Below are 17,556 nucleotides of genomic sequence, written 5' to 3' on the forward strand. Positions count from 1 at the left end.
GTATGGCTTTCCCTTTGCACGCACAATTGCCATTGCATCTTGATACAATTGGTACATGTGTCGAGGGCCGCCTATAAAAGATGAGGGTAAGACAATTCTTCGACCTGCAAACAGTCCAAGTACAACATCGCTCCCAGACAAATGCACCATGTCAACCAAGCCTGCATACAATTCTTCCCTCAACGTCTGTTGATTTGTACGGACCCATGCAAGACGAAATTCCTCAATGGCACAATATGCATCAACCATAAATTAGCACGAACCTGTAGCCGATATGCATAGTACTCTCTTTGCGTGACACATTGTCGACCAACCAAGGCATTCAAAGAGTCATGCACATTATCAAAAGGAAGCTTGATAAGCCATCCATCTTCTCCCCGTGGAAAGAGAAGAACATACAATAGTGGCATGTACGACCTGTGTAGATTTGAAATCCTTTGCAGCCTTCCATTTTGACAATGTATCACAATGTCTCGATGGCCAACTATTTGTACATCCCTTTGACCTGGCATAATCGCAGCAACCTCATTGCCAACAGGTATCAAGTACTACCTGGAAGTATTTCTATTCTCAAAAATTGTCATTTTGATCTCCACACCAGGACTGTCACGTAACATTCTACCAACATTGTAGAAGGCATTCACATATGGATTACATGATCGCATCATCATTGATAATGCTTCAAGAGTGGACAAATTCAAACCATCCAAGGCACTCATACGATTCCGAACCTCATGCTTAGTATCATATACATATATCTGTGCAAATTTTGGAGGCCCTGCTTCATGTGGTAGCAAAGAACCAATTCGATGGTACACACCACCATGTACACGAAAGCAATATGCACCAGACCTACCCATCAATGTCTCATCAATGGTAGCTCCAAGAGATGCAAATGCCATAACACTATTGTAATTCCTGATGTTTCTTCTGAAAGACCTACTCAAAGCATCACTATTAGTGAGTAGCCTCTCCAATACATCTGGCGGTCTTGCAAGAGGAAAGAGGGATACTTTCCCACCTTTGCAACAATATTTTCCCATTGATGGTGTATCTTCCTTCTTCATTTCACACGGCCAAAGACGTGCACCGCAAAACTCACAGAAGGAGGACATGGTTCCTGTATGATCTGTAGGCAATGAGACATGTATCAATGGTACCATGGAAGGGTGGACACCTCGTAGACATGGATAGGCATGTAGAATGCAAGCAATTCCTCCAAGTGATGTGTCATGAACATACGGGACATGTTCCTCATTTTGAGGGTCTATGAGAGGGCAAAAGTGTCCATCATGTTGATGGCACTGCTGTCTTATGTTGGAGGCGCGTTGCCTTGCCCGTTGTTGACGATATCTTCTTGTCGCATCCAAACATGAAAGAGTGTGCTGTCTTTGTCCTTGTCCTTGCATGACAATTTTCAAAGGAACTTGTGTAATACTAACATCACCATGGATAGAACCCTCCACAAATGTGGAGGGACTCCTACCACGACCATGGCCATTTGTTGAGCATGGCAAGGCATCCTTAAGCAAGTATATCGTACGTTGTATAGCTAGTTGACGTCGATAATTTCGTGCAACCTTTCGGCGTGCACGCACATGAGAGGAATGACTTGTAGATTCAGGAATACAAAGGCATGTGTCCCTTGTCCTCATAAATGCTTCTTTCAAGCAAAAGAGAAAACAATAAGTTCATAATGAGTGCATAAGTTTTATCATTTTAGTTACTCCCAAATGCAAGCATAAAATATCCTCAATACATCATAGTATTAATTAAAGTAGTGTACTTAAGGTAGGGAAGTTCCTTATCTATACTAACTTCCAAATGCAAGCATATATTACCCTCAACACATCACAATATTAATTGGAGTATTATACCCAAGGAAGGAATAAAGAGTGCGCATGAGTTCAAGGTTTGTTTGATAGATCCTTTCTATCGCTTTAACAAACCTTTCCTTTCATGCATCCTCCCACTTCTTCTATCAGTAAGATATAGTAAATTTAATAGACGTCATAGGATAAATTGAATATGAAATGACACCATTGGAGTTGAAGACTCAGTGTGAGACTTCTTGAAGGTTATTTAGCATCTCCTATCATTGGTTCTCTCTATGACATCAAGAACAGATTTTTCATGGGTTCTTGCAGGAAGAAGGAGAGAAAGCTTGAACCACCCAAGTGTGGTAAGAGTGGTTTTGTTGGTTTTCTCACCCAATGTGGTAGATTGGCTTTTCCAATTCCTTCTCCAAATATTGTATGTTGGTTCTCCCAATTCACATTGAAATAGTATGCTTAGGTATCAAGACTCATCGACAAGTCTATTAGCATCGCCCGTATGACATTCAAAATCTGCCCCGTAATGGGGTTTCCTATTGTGCTACAAAATGTGCTTATCATGGCTACTTGCATGAAGAAGAAGAGGAATCTTAATGTTTGGTAGATTGGTTATCAGAGTTTCTTGCCCCATTGCAATAGACTGGCTCTCCCAGCTCCCTCTCCATTTTTGATTGCTATGCTAAGAGCAAGAGTTTCAAGGGGTCTTGCTTGTCTCATACAATATTTCTCAGAATAAAGTAAATGAGGTAAGGAGCTCCACATTTTCCACTGTAATATGAGGAATCACTTGGGTTTCCTTTGAAATAGAAAATTTTGGGGTTAGTTTTTGTCACAAATTTTCTTGACCTCTCTCTCTCTCTCTCTCTCTCTCTCTCTCTCTCTCTCTCTCTCTCTCTCTCTCTCTCTCTCTCTCTCTCTCTCTCTCTCTCTCTCTCTCTCTACAGGAAACCCTAGCACTCTCGCCTCTCGTTGTCTCTGTAGGCGTCCCCTAGTCTCCCCCTCGGCGAGGGGCTGCCCTGTGGGGGGCGTTAACAACCCAGCCCTGCCCCAGTTGCACTGGCCGCCCTGGCCTTTCCTGCACTGACAAGCTCGAGCCCGCCCTAGCCTCGCCTGCTGCAGGTCGATAGTTTCACAGCCCCAGCAAAGTTCTTGCCCTGCACGAAGGTCTTGGCTGCACGAGCTGTATCTGCACGAAGGTCTTGGCTTCAAGAAACAATCTCGGATGCCCGAGCCTCTGGCTTTTGTTTTGAGAGCACTAAGACTATTCCAACAAACTCTCTACCTAGGGTTTATTCCCACGGTAGCCGACCCTCTCCCAGAATGAACACTCCTAAGCCCGCCGCCAGGAGTCGACCAAGCTTCGCAACAATTGTTGCAGCCCCGAGCAAGCTCACACAAATTGCACAACTCCAAGCAACCCTCGACCAGGTAATGGAGGAGAACCGTGACCTCAAAGCTCACCTTGGCAAGCTTGAGGCACGCTTTGACTCCATGGTTGAGCTTGTCACCGACAAAGCAAAAGAAGTCGAATCAAAGGTTACTCAAGCCCAATCGATCGCCTTTGCCAAAGTCCAAACTTGCGTGACAGCAGAGCTTTGTGAACAAAGACTTCAAGAAGAAAATGCCCTCAAGGTTTGCATTGGTGGGCTCCCCTCGCCATGGTGTACCATCGAGGACACTCTCGAGGAAGCGATCACCAAGCTCAACGACATCCTTCAACCAATTAACATCAAGCCTGAAAAGGTTTCTTGGATCAACGATACACACAGGTAAGTGCCACCCGAACACTGTCTTCTTACTTTCAAAGATAGAGAGGATAATGCAATTACTACGACAAGCCCGACTCCTCAAAGAGACAAAGATTTGGATCAACGAAGAGCTGACCACAACTCAATTGAAGATAAAAAAGAGCGAGCTCAAAAAGATGCACGAAGCCCGCAAGCAAGGTAAATGGGCAGTCTATCGAGGTGGTAAAGCCATCATTCAAGAATTTCGAGCCCCCAAAAAGGCTCTGTTCAACCCTCCCTACATCTTGTTTTCTTTTTTTTCCCTTATCCCAATGATTGGACCCTCAGTCCTTAACTGATATGTATCCAACGGATTCACTCAGAAGCAACAAGTCGACGTAATGTCTTTTGTGATGGTCCCATGGGTCATATATGGCCTATGTGGATGATAAATCTATCTATCTATCTATCTCTCTCTCTCTCTCTCTCTCTCTCTCTCTCTCTCTCTCTCTCTCTCTCTCTATCTATCTATCTATCTATCTATACCTCACAATGCTAGGAATTGCATGTGCCATGTGTTTTTTTTCTGAAATACAGAATGCCTTCTTTTATAGCAGGCAATGTTGAGATGAGGTTACATTTGGACCCTTTTATCTCTCTCTACGGTGCTAGAAAATGTGTTTATCATGGCTACATACATTAAGAAGGAGAGGAAGCTTGAAGTTTGGTAGATTGGTTATCAGAGTTTCCTGCCCCGTTGCAATAGATTGGCTCTCCCATTTCCTTCTCCAGTTTGGACAGCTATGTTGCCCGTGATTAAGAGGAAAAGTCTAGTTCATTGACATCTGGACATGTCAAGGAGCCTTACTTGTCTCATGCAATATTTCTTTCTTAGAATAACACAAATGAGGTAATGAGCTCTACGTTTACGACTGTAGTATGAGGAATTACATGGGTTTCTTCTAAAATAGAAAATATTCAGGCTAGTTTTTGGCACAAACTTTCTTGATTGCTCTCTCTCTCTCTCTCTCTCTCTCTCTCTCTCTCTCTCTCTCTCTCTCTCTCTCTCTCTCTCTATATATATATATATATATATATATATATATATATATATATATATATATATATATATATATATATATAGTTTTTTTGGAATTGTACGTGCCATGTAGTTTTTTAGAAATATAGAGTGCCTTTTGTCACGAGTGTGAATCATGCACTTGCCTGATGTTAAGATATGTTGAGATGAGGTTGTATTCGACCTCTTTTTTCTCTCTCTCTCTCTCTCTCTCTCTCTCTCTCTCTCTCTCTCTCTCTCTCTCTCTGTGTGTGTGTGTGTGTGTGTGTGTGTGTGTGTGTGCGCGCATGCGTGTGTGCGCGCGCGCGCTTCACAAGGCTAGGAATTGCATGTTTCATGTGTAAAAGAAAAATAAATAGAGCGGCTTTTCTCATGAGCATGAATCATGCACTTGCCTGATGCTTGGAGATGTTGAGACGAGGTTCCATTGGGCCTCTTTTAGCAGTGCAATATGTATAATCAATTTAGACATCATGACAGCGTGATAGAACATAGGTGTAGTAGTCCCAATGGCCCCGAAGGCTATGGTGCAAAGGTGTAGAGAGGTAGCTAGTGGTCAAAAGTGAGAGAGAGAGAGAGAGAGAGAGAGAGAGAGAGAGAGAGATGTTTTAGCAGGGTGATAGACTAAATCGCTCCAAAAGAAATCTTCAAGCTCTCAAGTATTGCAGCATTGATATTTTTTATCCAAGTGCTCAAAAAAGGGCTATTTTTAGTGTAATCCCACATAACTTTTACTTTTGAAATCATTATTTGAAGCTGAGAAAACCTACAAAGACATAGAGGATAGCTCGTGGCCAAAAGTGGCTATGATAGAAAGAGGGAGGGGGGAGGGAGACAGTTGTCTCAAAAGCTATAATTTTCCTTTAAACATTGTTCAAACCTAGGTTTAGTGCATTCTCACTTGCAAATTTCGAATTCACCTCTAAATTCCAACTGGAAAGCAAGAACACCTCCAAAGCTCAAAGGAATTTAGGGTGTGAAAAACTTCAAATATAGGCAAGGGTTTCCCTTTGCCACCACCCATCTTCACCACTCACATTTTGGAAAAAATCATTGTGTATTGGAGTGCTCGAAGATTGGTTTAGTGTACTTCCATCCATGGATATCTTATTTTAAAAAATAGGGCCAAATAATCTCAATCATGATAAAGTCAACCACACAGCATTGACTGTAGGTGAGACCATTTGAACCATCACCAAATTAAAGGCTTTTGCTTCTCTTTCTGGTCCCAAGGGAAAACACACCACATCAAAAGACCACCACTCATTGACACACAGGAAAAATCCAAGTTTAGTGCAATCCCACCTATGAATTTTAAGATCCACCTCTAAACTTTCACCTCAAGGTGATAGCACCTACGAAAGGTGATAGCACCCATGAAACTCAAAGCACCCGTGTTTTGGAGAAAAGCATCATAACTTAAGTGCAATCCCACCTACGAATTTTGAGATTTATCTCTAAATTTCACCCCAAGGTGATAGCACGCATGAAACTTGGAGGAATTTAATTTAGAAATCTCCAAATATAGTGGAGGGCTACCCTAATTCGTCGTGCCCTTCATCATCGGTGTTTTGAAAAAAAAAAAGGCTATGGGAGTGCTCTAAAAGATCAGCTTAGTGTAGTCCCACCTAACAAAATTTAATATTTACCTTGAGATTTTCATTTTGACCTTGAGAACGCCACAAGGTGATTGCACACACGAAATGCAAAGAAAATGCAATGTCAAGAGGACCGGTTTAGTGTAATCCCACCTAACAAATTATGATATTTACGCCTAAAAATTGTAATTTTCAAATTTTCATTTAGACCTTGAAATCCCAAGGCAAAGGTGAGAATGGCATACAGTTTAGAGAAAACCTTCAACTTCAGTCAAGATTTTCCTCCGCCTTTGTCGCCTCGAATTTACTCATGCTGCCTTGGATTTGCTCACTCTTTGCCTCGGATTTGCTTGCCTTCAACCTTGGACTTGGCTTCTTGCTTTGGGCCTTGTCAATGCCAAAAACCAATATATGGAATTAGCATCTTATTTTCTCTCTCTCTCTCTCTCTCTCTCTCTCTCTCTCTCTCTCTCTCTCACACACACACACACACACACACACACACACACAATGTGTTCGGGAAATATGTGTCTCAGCTTAACATCGTACCATTTTCTACCATTATAATAATAGACTTAGTTGTGGTGCAACTATGTCCACTATCACACGCATTCCTAAGCTTATACACCAATTCCGCCCCAAGATCGAGGAAAACAATGCAAAAACACCCTAGTTTCCAAACTTTCCCCTTGTTAATAAAAAGTCCTGGTTGAGGGCAAGGGGAGAAGGCGAAATTCCACTCCAAAATAGAGAAAAAGTAGTGCAAAAACCTAGAAAACAACCAATTTAAAAAAAAACTTCGATCTAGCAATCGGAAAGCGCCAATTGGGGGCAAGGGGAAAAGGTGAAACTCCACCCCAAAAAATTGAGAAAATTAGTGCAAGCTTGGCAATAACTTGAGGGCAAAGGGAAAAGGCCAAACTCCGCCCCAAAAGCACGGGTGCAAGACAATCGTCAAAGTACATGGGTTCGCCTCACACAATGTTTGGAAAAAATGTGTCCCAACTTAATATTGTGTGGTTCTCAATGTCAAAAATGCCAATCGAGGGCATTTACAGTTAGTGATCTCTTTCTAAAGTGCCTGTCACACCAAGTAGGCATTATATGTAAACTTTTATTAAAAAAACTCCCCTTGGCAAATTAAAGAAAAGGAATTTTGTATGAATGAAAAACGGTTTTCTATACTCCAAAAGCAAGGTGAGGGCAAGGGGAAAAGGCCAAATTCTGCCCCAAAAGCATGGGTGCAAGATAGCCGTCAAATTACATGGGTCCACCTCACATGGCCTGCAGTGTTCAGGAAAAATGAGTTTCAACACAATATTGTGCCGTTCTCAATTTCCAAAATGCCGATTGAGGGCAAGGGGAAAAGGAGAATTTCTACCCGAAAATAGAGAAAAATAGTGTAAAAATAGAAAAAATAAACTTATTATTTTCCCTTGGCAAATTAAAGGAAAGGAATTTTGTATGTTTTAAAAGGTTTTTACACCTTAATGTCCAAACTTTCAAAACAACTATTTCCCAAAGTTTCATTTTAGGGCAAGGGGAAAAGGCGAAATTTCGCCGCAAAACCCTGGATAACAATCTTTTTTAAAAAAAACTTTCGGTCTAGCAATCAAAAAGGGCCAGTTGGGGGCAAGGGAAAAAGTGAAACTTTGCTCCAAAAAATCAAGAAAATTTGTGCAAAGCTTGGCAATAAGGTGAGGGGCAAGGGGAAAAGGCCAAATTCCGCCCCAAAAGCATCAGTGCGAGATAACTGTCAAAGGACATGAGTTCGTCTCGCATGGCCCGCAATGTTCGGGAAAAATGAGTTTCAACTTAATATTGTGCCGTTCTCAATTTCAAAACTGCCGGTTGAGGGCAAGGCAAAAAGGAGAAATTCCACTCCGAAATAGACAAAAATAGTGTAAAAAGTTCAAAAAATAAATTTATTTTTTCAAAATTTCCCCTTGGCAAATTAAAGGAAAGGAATTTTGTATGTCTGGAAAAAGTGTTTTACACCCTAAATATTTTTTGTGTTGCTTCATTAGAAGATGCTTGTAAAAGACATCATCTCTCCTGACTATGATATCCTCCTACATCAGACCATAAAAGCGCCAGCTTTTGGAAAAAGTGTTATAGCTAGCATATATAATTTTATTGGACTTTCAAGACAAACTTTCCAAGTTCCCCACTCTACTTCTTTGAAAATGGATTGAGGCATCGAAAGTATTGCTTCATGAGCATATATACCAATTTATCAAAGGTCTCATCCTTACGATAAAGAAAACATATCCAAGTGAAATGATTGGAGTCATCAACCAGTAACATCAAATAAAGGGCACTCTCAAGTGATGGAACCTGCATAGGTACACCAACGCTCCAAAATCTTCAAGGCTTACCGAATAGAGTACTTTCTATGTTGCTTCCCTCAGATAGCAGAACTACATCATTGCATTGAAAGTACTTCTCCACGAGTGTGTGCCATTTATAAAGGTCTCACAAGTCTTATCCTTATGGTAAAGAAACCATATCCAGGCGAAACAATTTGAGTCATCAAAGAGCACCATGAATTACTTATATTGTGCCTACTCGCTCCTCTACTATTTTATTCAATTTGCATTCAGATTCTTCTACAAGATTCTCTCCCAAGGATCTCCTACCTTTACAAAAGTAAAGGTCGGAATTCTAACCCGCGCCCGTCAATTGCAGTCAACCAATTTACTCCCATAACCACTCCAGCAAGCCCGTCGCCTTGCTCACATTGGTAATCTATGCAAAAAAAAGATATAATGATTTGCCTCCACCCCAAACTCTGAGTGTCCCCTGCCCCCGTTCCCATCCTTACGCGCATCTAACCACTCCAGCAAGCCTGTCGCCTTGCTCATTCTCTCGCCTTTTATGGCGAAAATCAAAAGATATAATGATTTGCCTCCACCCCAAAGCCTTTTTATTGTCTCATGCACGAGCAAATGATTTGCCTCCACCCCAAACTCTGAATTATTGTCTCATGCACAACGCAAAAGCTCAAGACGCCAGCAATGGTGGCTCAAGGATGTCTTCTGCAGCGCAGCTCCAAGCAACTATAACGAAAAGCAAGGAGAAGGAAAAGCAAGAAAGCAGGGCAAAAAGCGAGAAACAGGTTGACGATGGACTCTACAAGGAAAAGTGGTGGGTGTACTGTGGCGGACTTGCAGCCTGTCATGCAGTTTCACCTTCATAGAGACGACCATATTCAACATGCGAAAGCTGAAGACGCCAACAATGGCAGCTCAAAAATGTCTTCTGCAGCACAGCTCCAATGCCTTGTCTCATGCGGGAGGTCGTTGACAAGGGTGAAGAGGATGACTTTCTTCAACTCTGATAATCCGCATGAAGCTGGGCCTCTCCATGTCCCACACCTTGCAAGCTGGACAGAGACGACAGACGACACACATACGAATCCACCATTGCTCTCATGGAGAAGGCAACAGGAGTTGGTTGAGAGAGAGAGAGAGAGAGAGAGAGAGAGAGAGAGAGAGAGAGAGAGAGAGAAACCTTACTGACCTCGAGCCGCACACAAAGCGAGTCGCGCACACACCCCTGATGTTATCTTTCTCTCCTCCTCTCCCTCTCCCTCTCCCTCTCCCTCTCCCTCTCTAACACACAGACGTTAAAACTCTCTTCTTCTTCGCTCTCTCTGTCTCACTCTCACACGCAGCATCAGCAGGGGACCATCGACTGAAGATAATGCTACAATACATGAAAAGGTTGGCTAAGGAGAGCTAAGAAGGGTGGGCTCCTTGAGATCTTCTCTCTCTCTCTCTCTCTCTCTCTCTCTCTCTCTCTCTCTCTCTCTCTCTCTCTCTCTCTCTCTCATACGCGCTTGCCTTGATTGGGCTCTCCATCGTCGTAGCCTTGATTGTGCAGTGCATGCACGGCGGGCAGACCTCACACACACACAAACTTGCCTTGATTGGGGAGGGCGCGCACGGCAGGCCTCACACACACACACACACACACACACACATTGTGACTCAGGCGGGCTCGTCGGATCCATTAAAGGCAACATGCACGATGAACAGGCTAACCCATCAAGTCAACGCCTTTTTTTTTAGCCATTTTTTTAATTAAAAAAAGCCAAAATGTCCACCCCTCCAGCATACGACACGTGGAGGGGCTCTTTGAGCTTGAAAATCTCAAGCTGCATTATAAAGAGTATAGATGGATAGGCACATTCTAATTCCCAATGGTTGACAATTGGTTGTGCTACCTACTTACCATTGTGTTCTGCTCATAGGGTACATACATTGTGTTTTGCTCATAGGGCGCATACATATGACCCAAGAGTGTCATTGCTAGACGCTTGCATGCACATGAAGCCCTGCTTAGCTTACCATTTATTTTTCTTACATAAAATTTAAACATGAGTAGCTTTGGCACTTGCATCTTACCATTTTTTTGAAAGAGAAATTTAAATTTGACTTGTTTTGATGCGTGCTCCATTTGTCCACATGTATTTAACTAAGCTTGTTAGGGGACTAATGTCTAAAGAGAATGAGGTGAGAAGAGATTCATTATTGGTACCTCTCGCTCAATGCACATTTGATGATCCTTGCTCGTACATTGTGTTGTTGTGGCGCCTTTTCACGTTGCGTAGTGCTAGTGTGTTAGGTATGTCCATGATGTCTCTTCCTTGTCTTGGTTTGTAGGGGATTTTTGTGGAGAATAATATCTCTAAGAAAATTTTGGAGGACATATGGGACAAAAATCTAATGTTGTCCCCCATGTGTGCCAGAAAGGTGTGCTTTAGCCTAGAGCCAAAACAATTGGAAAAATCACGAGGCCTGCCAATACTGAAGAGGTGCCAAAGGAAAAACTATAATGCTTAAGCCACATTATGTTTTCCCAATTAACTTGAACTCTTCAAAGACAATGTAACTTAGCTGCATGATACATCAAAGCTCCACTCTGTTTCTCAATTGCAAAATTAGTGGTGTAGAAATTTGGGGCCTCCTTGATTTCATGGGGACCACCTTGTTGGTCGTTTTACTAATGTTGCACAACCCATTCCCTTCAACCATCCTCACTTAAGATGCTTCCAACTCTCCTCTTTGCGCATTGCAATGTTGGTCCCTCTAGCTGTCCAATGTTAGTACAATTTCCCTCATTTCCTTCTAAGGCTTTGCTTCTTTTTAGTGCACCTTGGAAAGTGTTTCAAGAGATTGTACGAGAAGACAACCACATAGATTGTAATTTGTAGGCTTCCTCAGCCACCCAAGGCCGCTTAGCAATGCAACGCAAGCCTATGAGGTTTTCTGAAATAATTCACAATGTTTCATTTGTTGCAATAGTAGGCAATTCCCAAGAGTGGGTAGATAACAAACACACACACACAAACAACCCCCCCCCCCCCCCCCCCCCCCCCCCCCCGTGTGTGTGTGTGTGTGTGTGTCCACATAGTTCTAGTTAACCACAAAATATAAGATACCTTGGACACTCTTATCATCTAGTGGATCAAGATCATTCTCTCCATGTGGACCAACACTGTCCAACGTCCATAGAGTGAGCAACAAATTTTATTAATCAATATGCTTATACATATATAGGCCATGACACATTTTTGGACACAGATGTGTGTGAAATTAAGTGTTTATATATAGAGGGAGTCATGTGTAGTTTATCGTCTAATAAATGTGCATACATAATCATTTATATTATCTATAAAAGTAACCTATGTTGATAGTCCACTTAAAATGAGGATACCTCAAATTTGAAGAGAGTTATGGATGGATTACCAATTCTCATAATACTGATTAATGAAGAGCGCATTTAGATCTTCAAAATATTGGACTCTTTGAGATAATAATGTGTGTAAGGGCATCTTAAAATGAGCGACAACTAGGAGGTTTTGCTTCTATAAACAAAGTGACTATGAATGGTTGAAAGATACCAATCTGATCTTTTTGATGTATAAGGCCCACTCTTTTCTTCAACCATTTCTTCAACTCGACATCTGATTCGGTTAAAATCTTTTTGCTGACTTAGTGGGCATGTGAAGTAAAAGGGAATAAGTTCTTCGTGCACCATGTTGCTGTAAATCTTTGTAAACCTCTTAACAATGCTTCCTCCTGGTTTTACTTCTATTGTGGAATTCTACTTATACTAAACTCCCTCTTTAATGACTCATGAAAGATGTCATGGCTCATACAAATAAAAGAAGCTCAACATGCCATCAAGGGGTACACTCGCCAATCTATCAAGAGAAAGAGAGAGGCAACTTGTAGCTAGTAAAGCACATGAATCATAAACATGGAAGTTTGAGGAGAAAAGCGCCTTCAACTTGGTAACTTGCAAGAACTGTACAACCTATTCATCCCACATGGACCATTGGGCCAAGCTCTTACATAGGAAATATATAAAATAGATACTACTGGAGGAATTGCAAAGAGATGGAACTTTGTACGTCACAAAAGGAGGAGGGGAGGAGGAAGAAGAAGAAGACCTACATTACAGGGTGGCCACAGAGAGAGAGAGAGAGAGGAGGAGGGGGGGGGGGGGGGGGGGGGGTTCTGCTTTCCGAACGAATTGAGTTTGGTCCCTCACAGCCTCTGAAGGGAGCTCAAATTATTGGGTCTCTTCACATGACCATTCAAAGTGTTGTATTGATTAAGACCTTACTGCCCTTCTTGTTGAAGTACATTGGCGCTCTTGCAACATCTTCTCTATTCAAGACCATGTTGTCGTGGTCATTGCTCGCGATAGAGCATCTGTCTTTGTTTGGTAGAGATATAATCTTCAGGAATACTAGTGGTGAACTGAGAGGACCCTTGACTGGGTCCTAGTGGTGGACCGGATCTGATTATTGATGGTGGTGATACCAATCTCGTTATCCATGCTTCTCACAATTATTCGAGATGGCATTAAGAAAGACCCCAAGACGTACCACAAAATGAAGGACAGACTTGTGGGTGTTTCTGAAGAGATTATCACTCAAGTGCATTGCCTTTACCAAATGCAAGCTAATAGATCTCAATTATTCCCTCCAATTAATGTCAAAGACTCAGCTGATAGAACTCTACTTTACTAGATGCAAGACAACAAACTCTACTATTCCCTGCAATTAATGTGAATGACATAGTGACCAAAAGAAAGTTTGACAATCTTCATGTTTGCCATCATTCCTTGTTTGGTAGTCTCATGAGAATCGATGCCATGATTGCTGGGAAGGTTGCTATTGTCTGTGGTTGTGATGATGTTGGTAAAGGTTGTGTTGTAGCCATGAAGGCTGCTGAAGCTTGAGTAGTAGTTGGCACTAAGATGATCCCATTTGTGCTTTGCAAGCTCTCATGGAGGGTTTTCATATCTTGACATTAGAGGATGTGGTCGAGATTGAGGATATTTTTGTAACCACTACTTGGATATTATTATGGTTAGCCATATGAGAAAGATAAAGAACAACACTATTGTTTGCAACATTGGTCATTTTGATAATGAGATAGACATGCATGTTTTGGAGACTTACCCGTGTGTGAAGAAGGTGATCATCAAGCCTCAAACTGATCACTGGATCCTTCCTGAAACAAAGACAGGCATCATTGTGCTGGCAGAGGGAAGATTGATGAATTTGGGATGTGCAACTGGACACCCCAGCTTTCTGATGCCATGCTCCTTCACAAATCAGGTGATTGCTCAGTTGGAGCTGTGGAATGGAAGGAAGTCTTGTAAATATTCCAAGCGAGTATATGTTTTTCGGAAGCATTTGGATGAGAAGGTTGCTGCTTTGCATCTAGCCAAGATGACGAAACTGTCCAAGGATCAGGTTGCATACATCAATGTTACTATGGAAGGCCCTTACAAGCTAGCTCACTATCGCTATTGAGACAACCATACTTGATTTGATTAGAGTAGGGCAAGCTAAAACTTGAATAGATTCAGGCCGCACCTAACTTGCAACATGTTTGTGAGGGCTTGAGGATTGCAGAGCTAGAACAGAGAGAGGAGTTAAAGGTTGAGGAGGTTGTTGAGCACCGAGGGTGAGAGCAAGGAGGAGGTTGAGCAAAGACACTTTGTGTAGGGTGCTGGAGCAGGTGAAAGCCACGTAACATAGAGCATTAAATACTCTCTCTCTCTCTCTCTCTCTCTCTCTCTCTCTCTCTCTCTCTCGCAATTCAAAAGAAATCGTATCGTATCTCTTTTCAAGATATCCCCTTCAACCTATCCGCCTTCTCCTTACGCACCTACGTTTGATACGGTATCGTATCTCTTTTCAAGATATCCCCTTCAACCTATCCGCCTTCTCCTTACGCACCTACGTTTGATACGATTTCTTTTGAATTGCGAGAGAGAGAGAGAGAGAGAGAGAGAGAGAGAGAGAGAGAGAGAGAGAGAGAGAGAGAGAGAGAGAGAGAGAGAGAGAGAGAGAGAGAGAGAGAGAGAGAGAGAGACTAGCACAGTGCGTCTATGCTTGCGAGGGACACAAAGCAAGGGCACAATGCATGCACGTTGCACACAGAGAGAGAGAGAGAGAGAGAGAGAGAGAGAGAGTAACTCCACAGGGGATTTCCTTCAGTTTCTTGCTTTCCACAAATTTTTTGGAAATAATGCACTCATACTTATAATCATTCCAATTACGCATAGGGAGTTATTTGGAACGCTCTCTTCGGAAGATTAAAAAAAATGAGTAAAGGAAGTGAACTTCAAGCATAGGTACTTACTTCAAAGCAAAGTCATTATGAGATATTCCATTTTCATCTACCAATAGGAGATTATCTTATTTTGGGTAGGTCAACAAAAATAAAACTTCCATTTTTCAGTATAGAAAAATTATAATCATGACATATAGTGTTTTTTAAAACATCTAAAAATAAAATGTTATATTTTTTTAAAATAATCTTCTCTTTTTCATCAGCAAAAAGGGAAACCATAACTAGGGCCTCCCCCCTTTGGAACATGCCAAAACTCATTTGTAAATGTGGCCATTGCGTAGAAATTTCAGGCCAAAACTCATTTGTAAATGTGGCCAGTGCCTAGAAGAAATTTCCCACACTCGAGGAGCTAAAATTTCCCACACTCCATAACATTTTTCTAAACAAATAGAAAAAATTGGGCTTGCGAAGTTTACGGATTTTTCTCCAAGTATTTGCAAAGCAGGAAAAATCTTACAGTTTTTAAAAATTGTAATTTTTTATTTCACAGCCAAACGTTCGAAGGTGCATTTTCACTGAGGAGCGCGAGCGCGAGCCATTCTTCGGACGTGAGCTTGCAGGTATATTCTCTCTCTCTCTCTCTCTCTCTCTCTCTCTCTCTCTCTCTCTCACACACACACACACACACACACACACAACACACACACACACACACACACACACACACACACTTGAACCGAGCCCTGATGGAACAGTGCGCAGGTAATGGACCATTTGACAAAGCTCTTGGATCCTCAAAGTCAATGCCATAACTACAAGGCACTCATGGCAGTTCAAAAGGATAGACTCAAGCTACGAAAGAAGGAACGAGATAGGAATTGGGGAGGTATTACTTCAGGCTCTAAATTCACCTTGCTGGACCCCATACCGAAGGAAAGCTTACCTCTCCTCTTTCAAACATTTGCTGTTAAACCACAACAGGTTAACTGTGTGAGAGAGAGAGAGAGAGAGAGAGAGAGAGAGAGAGAGAGAGAGAGAGAGAGAGAGAGAAAATGAAATGAAATGTTATATTAATGTCTTCAAAAGGCCAAAAGTTACAACGTGATGAATTCGATACAATGTCTGAGTACCAGAGAAAAAAAGGTACCGGAAAAGAGCTACTATAGAATCTTAAACTGCTAGATGTGAACTAAGCAGCTAACTGGGAACTGTGTAGGATATGAATAGGGGGGTAAAAGTAGTGACTGAGAGCTAATACAACACAATGTGTGTATGTGTGTGGGTAAGAGCTGATACAAAGGCTAGTACAAGATGAACAGGGTGTGCAATCCTTGAAAGAGCTAAATCACAGGAGATCCATCATCAGTTGCTAGTGGATCTCATCAATCTCCTCCATGGTCAATAGTTTGACTGGGTGTCGTGCATGTCGGGATCCGAATCCTCTGATGCAAAGTTACTTGGAACAGGGAACGAGAACAGGAACGGGAAGGGGGGGGGGGGGGGGGGGGGGGGGGACTCAGGAACGGTACCAGAACGGGGAGGCGGAGACCGGAATAGGAACGCCGGAACGGTCCACAAAAAAAATGCTGAAATTAGCCTCAAAACAGTCTATAAGTTAGTAAACAACTATTAGTGAAGCTTCTAACATCTAGTTACACAATCAAAATCATGTTCAGGCATGTTTCAACATGTCGCTTGTGCGCGTTAGTGGTTGTGGATGTAAATTGTAATGAGAGTTGATACTTTGGATGCCGACTTGCAAAGCATACACAATTTGCACTCACAAATACAAGATCATTTGCTTTTTCCATGGCAAGTTGGTTTCTCTTCCTGGATGCAACGTGGCTGTAAACACTCCACTGTTGCTCCAAGCAAGAGGAGCTAACCGCTTGGCCGAGGATGCGAATAGCGAGTCGCTGAAGCTTTGGGCCATTTGAGCCATAGTCCTACCACCACAAAACTGAGGGGATCTTGCTGCGATCAACTTGAGCATCAGCAAGCCCAAATGATCCTCACATATTCTTGTACATAGCAAGCTGACCCTTGATTTTGCGGCATTCTTCTCGATCAGGGTGAAACATGCTGAAGATCTCGTTCCATTGCTTGGTTGTAAGGTGCAGTGGAAGTGAATGTTGAACTTTGCTCAAGATGAGTGCTCCGAACTGTGCTCAAGGTTCTTTTTACTTACGGAAGGGAGAGCCTTCTGTTCCTTTAGTGAGAGTGCAAATGATCACAAACAAAGTGGTGAACACTGTGAATGAAGATGCATGAGACTGAGAGATAGAGAGAGAAGAACACGACACCAGAATGTTGTCAAACCCTCCTCCGAAGGCCCCACTCTCTATGGCGAGAGAGGTCTACTATTGATTGCACAAATCTCTACAATGCTTGGACTTGCCGACGATGTCGACGACGACGAGACGGGCTGAAATCTGAAAACGCTAATGGTTGAAATCTGCAAATCTTTATCTGCTGAATTCTGACTCTATGTCGGTGACGATGTCGATGACGACGATGCGATGACGACGCGCTGAAAACGCAGATGCTGAAATCTGCGTTTTCCGGGCTGAATCTGCAAACTACGCTGGATCTGATCGTGCGGCAAGGATCTGCTGTGGGAAGGTGAGATGTGTGAAGTTCGGGACTTCTACTACGGTGTCTGACTGCTGAAAACTGAAGACGCTGGTGCTTCTGATGGTTCCGTCGCGGTGAATC

The 17,556-nt window shown here is 42.4% G+C and overlaps 1 pseudogene; it reads left to right on the forward strand.

The window, feature by feature from the left end:
• Nucleotides 1-12,645: 12,645 nt before the first annotated feature.
• Nucleotides 12,646-14,075, forward strand: LOC147422145 (adenosylhomocysteinase pseudogene; annotated as a pseudogene).
• The last annotated feature ends 3,481 nt before the right edge of the window (nt 14,076-17,556 follow it).

The sequence above is a fragment of the Adiantum capillus-veneris genome, chromosome 27 (genome assembly GCF_014529385.1).
Source record: "Adiantum capillus-veneris isolate H3 chromosome 27, ASM1452938v2, whole genome shotgun sequence".
Lineage (NCBI taxonomy): Eukaryota > Viridiplantae > Streptophyta > Polypodiopsida > Polypodiales > Pteridaceae > Adiantum > Adiantum capillus-veneris.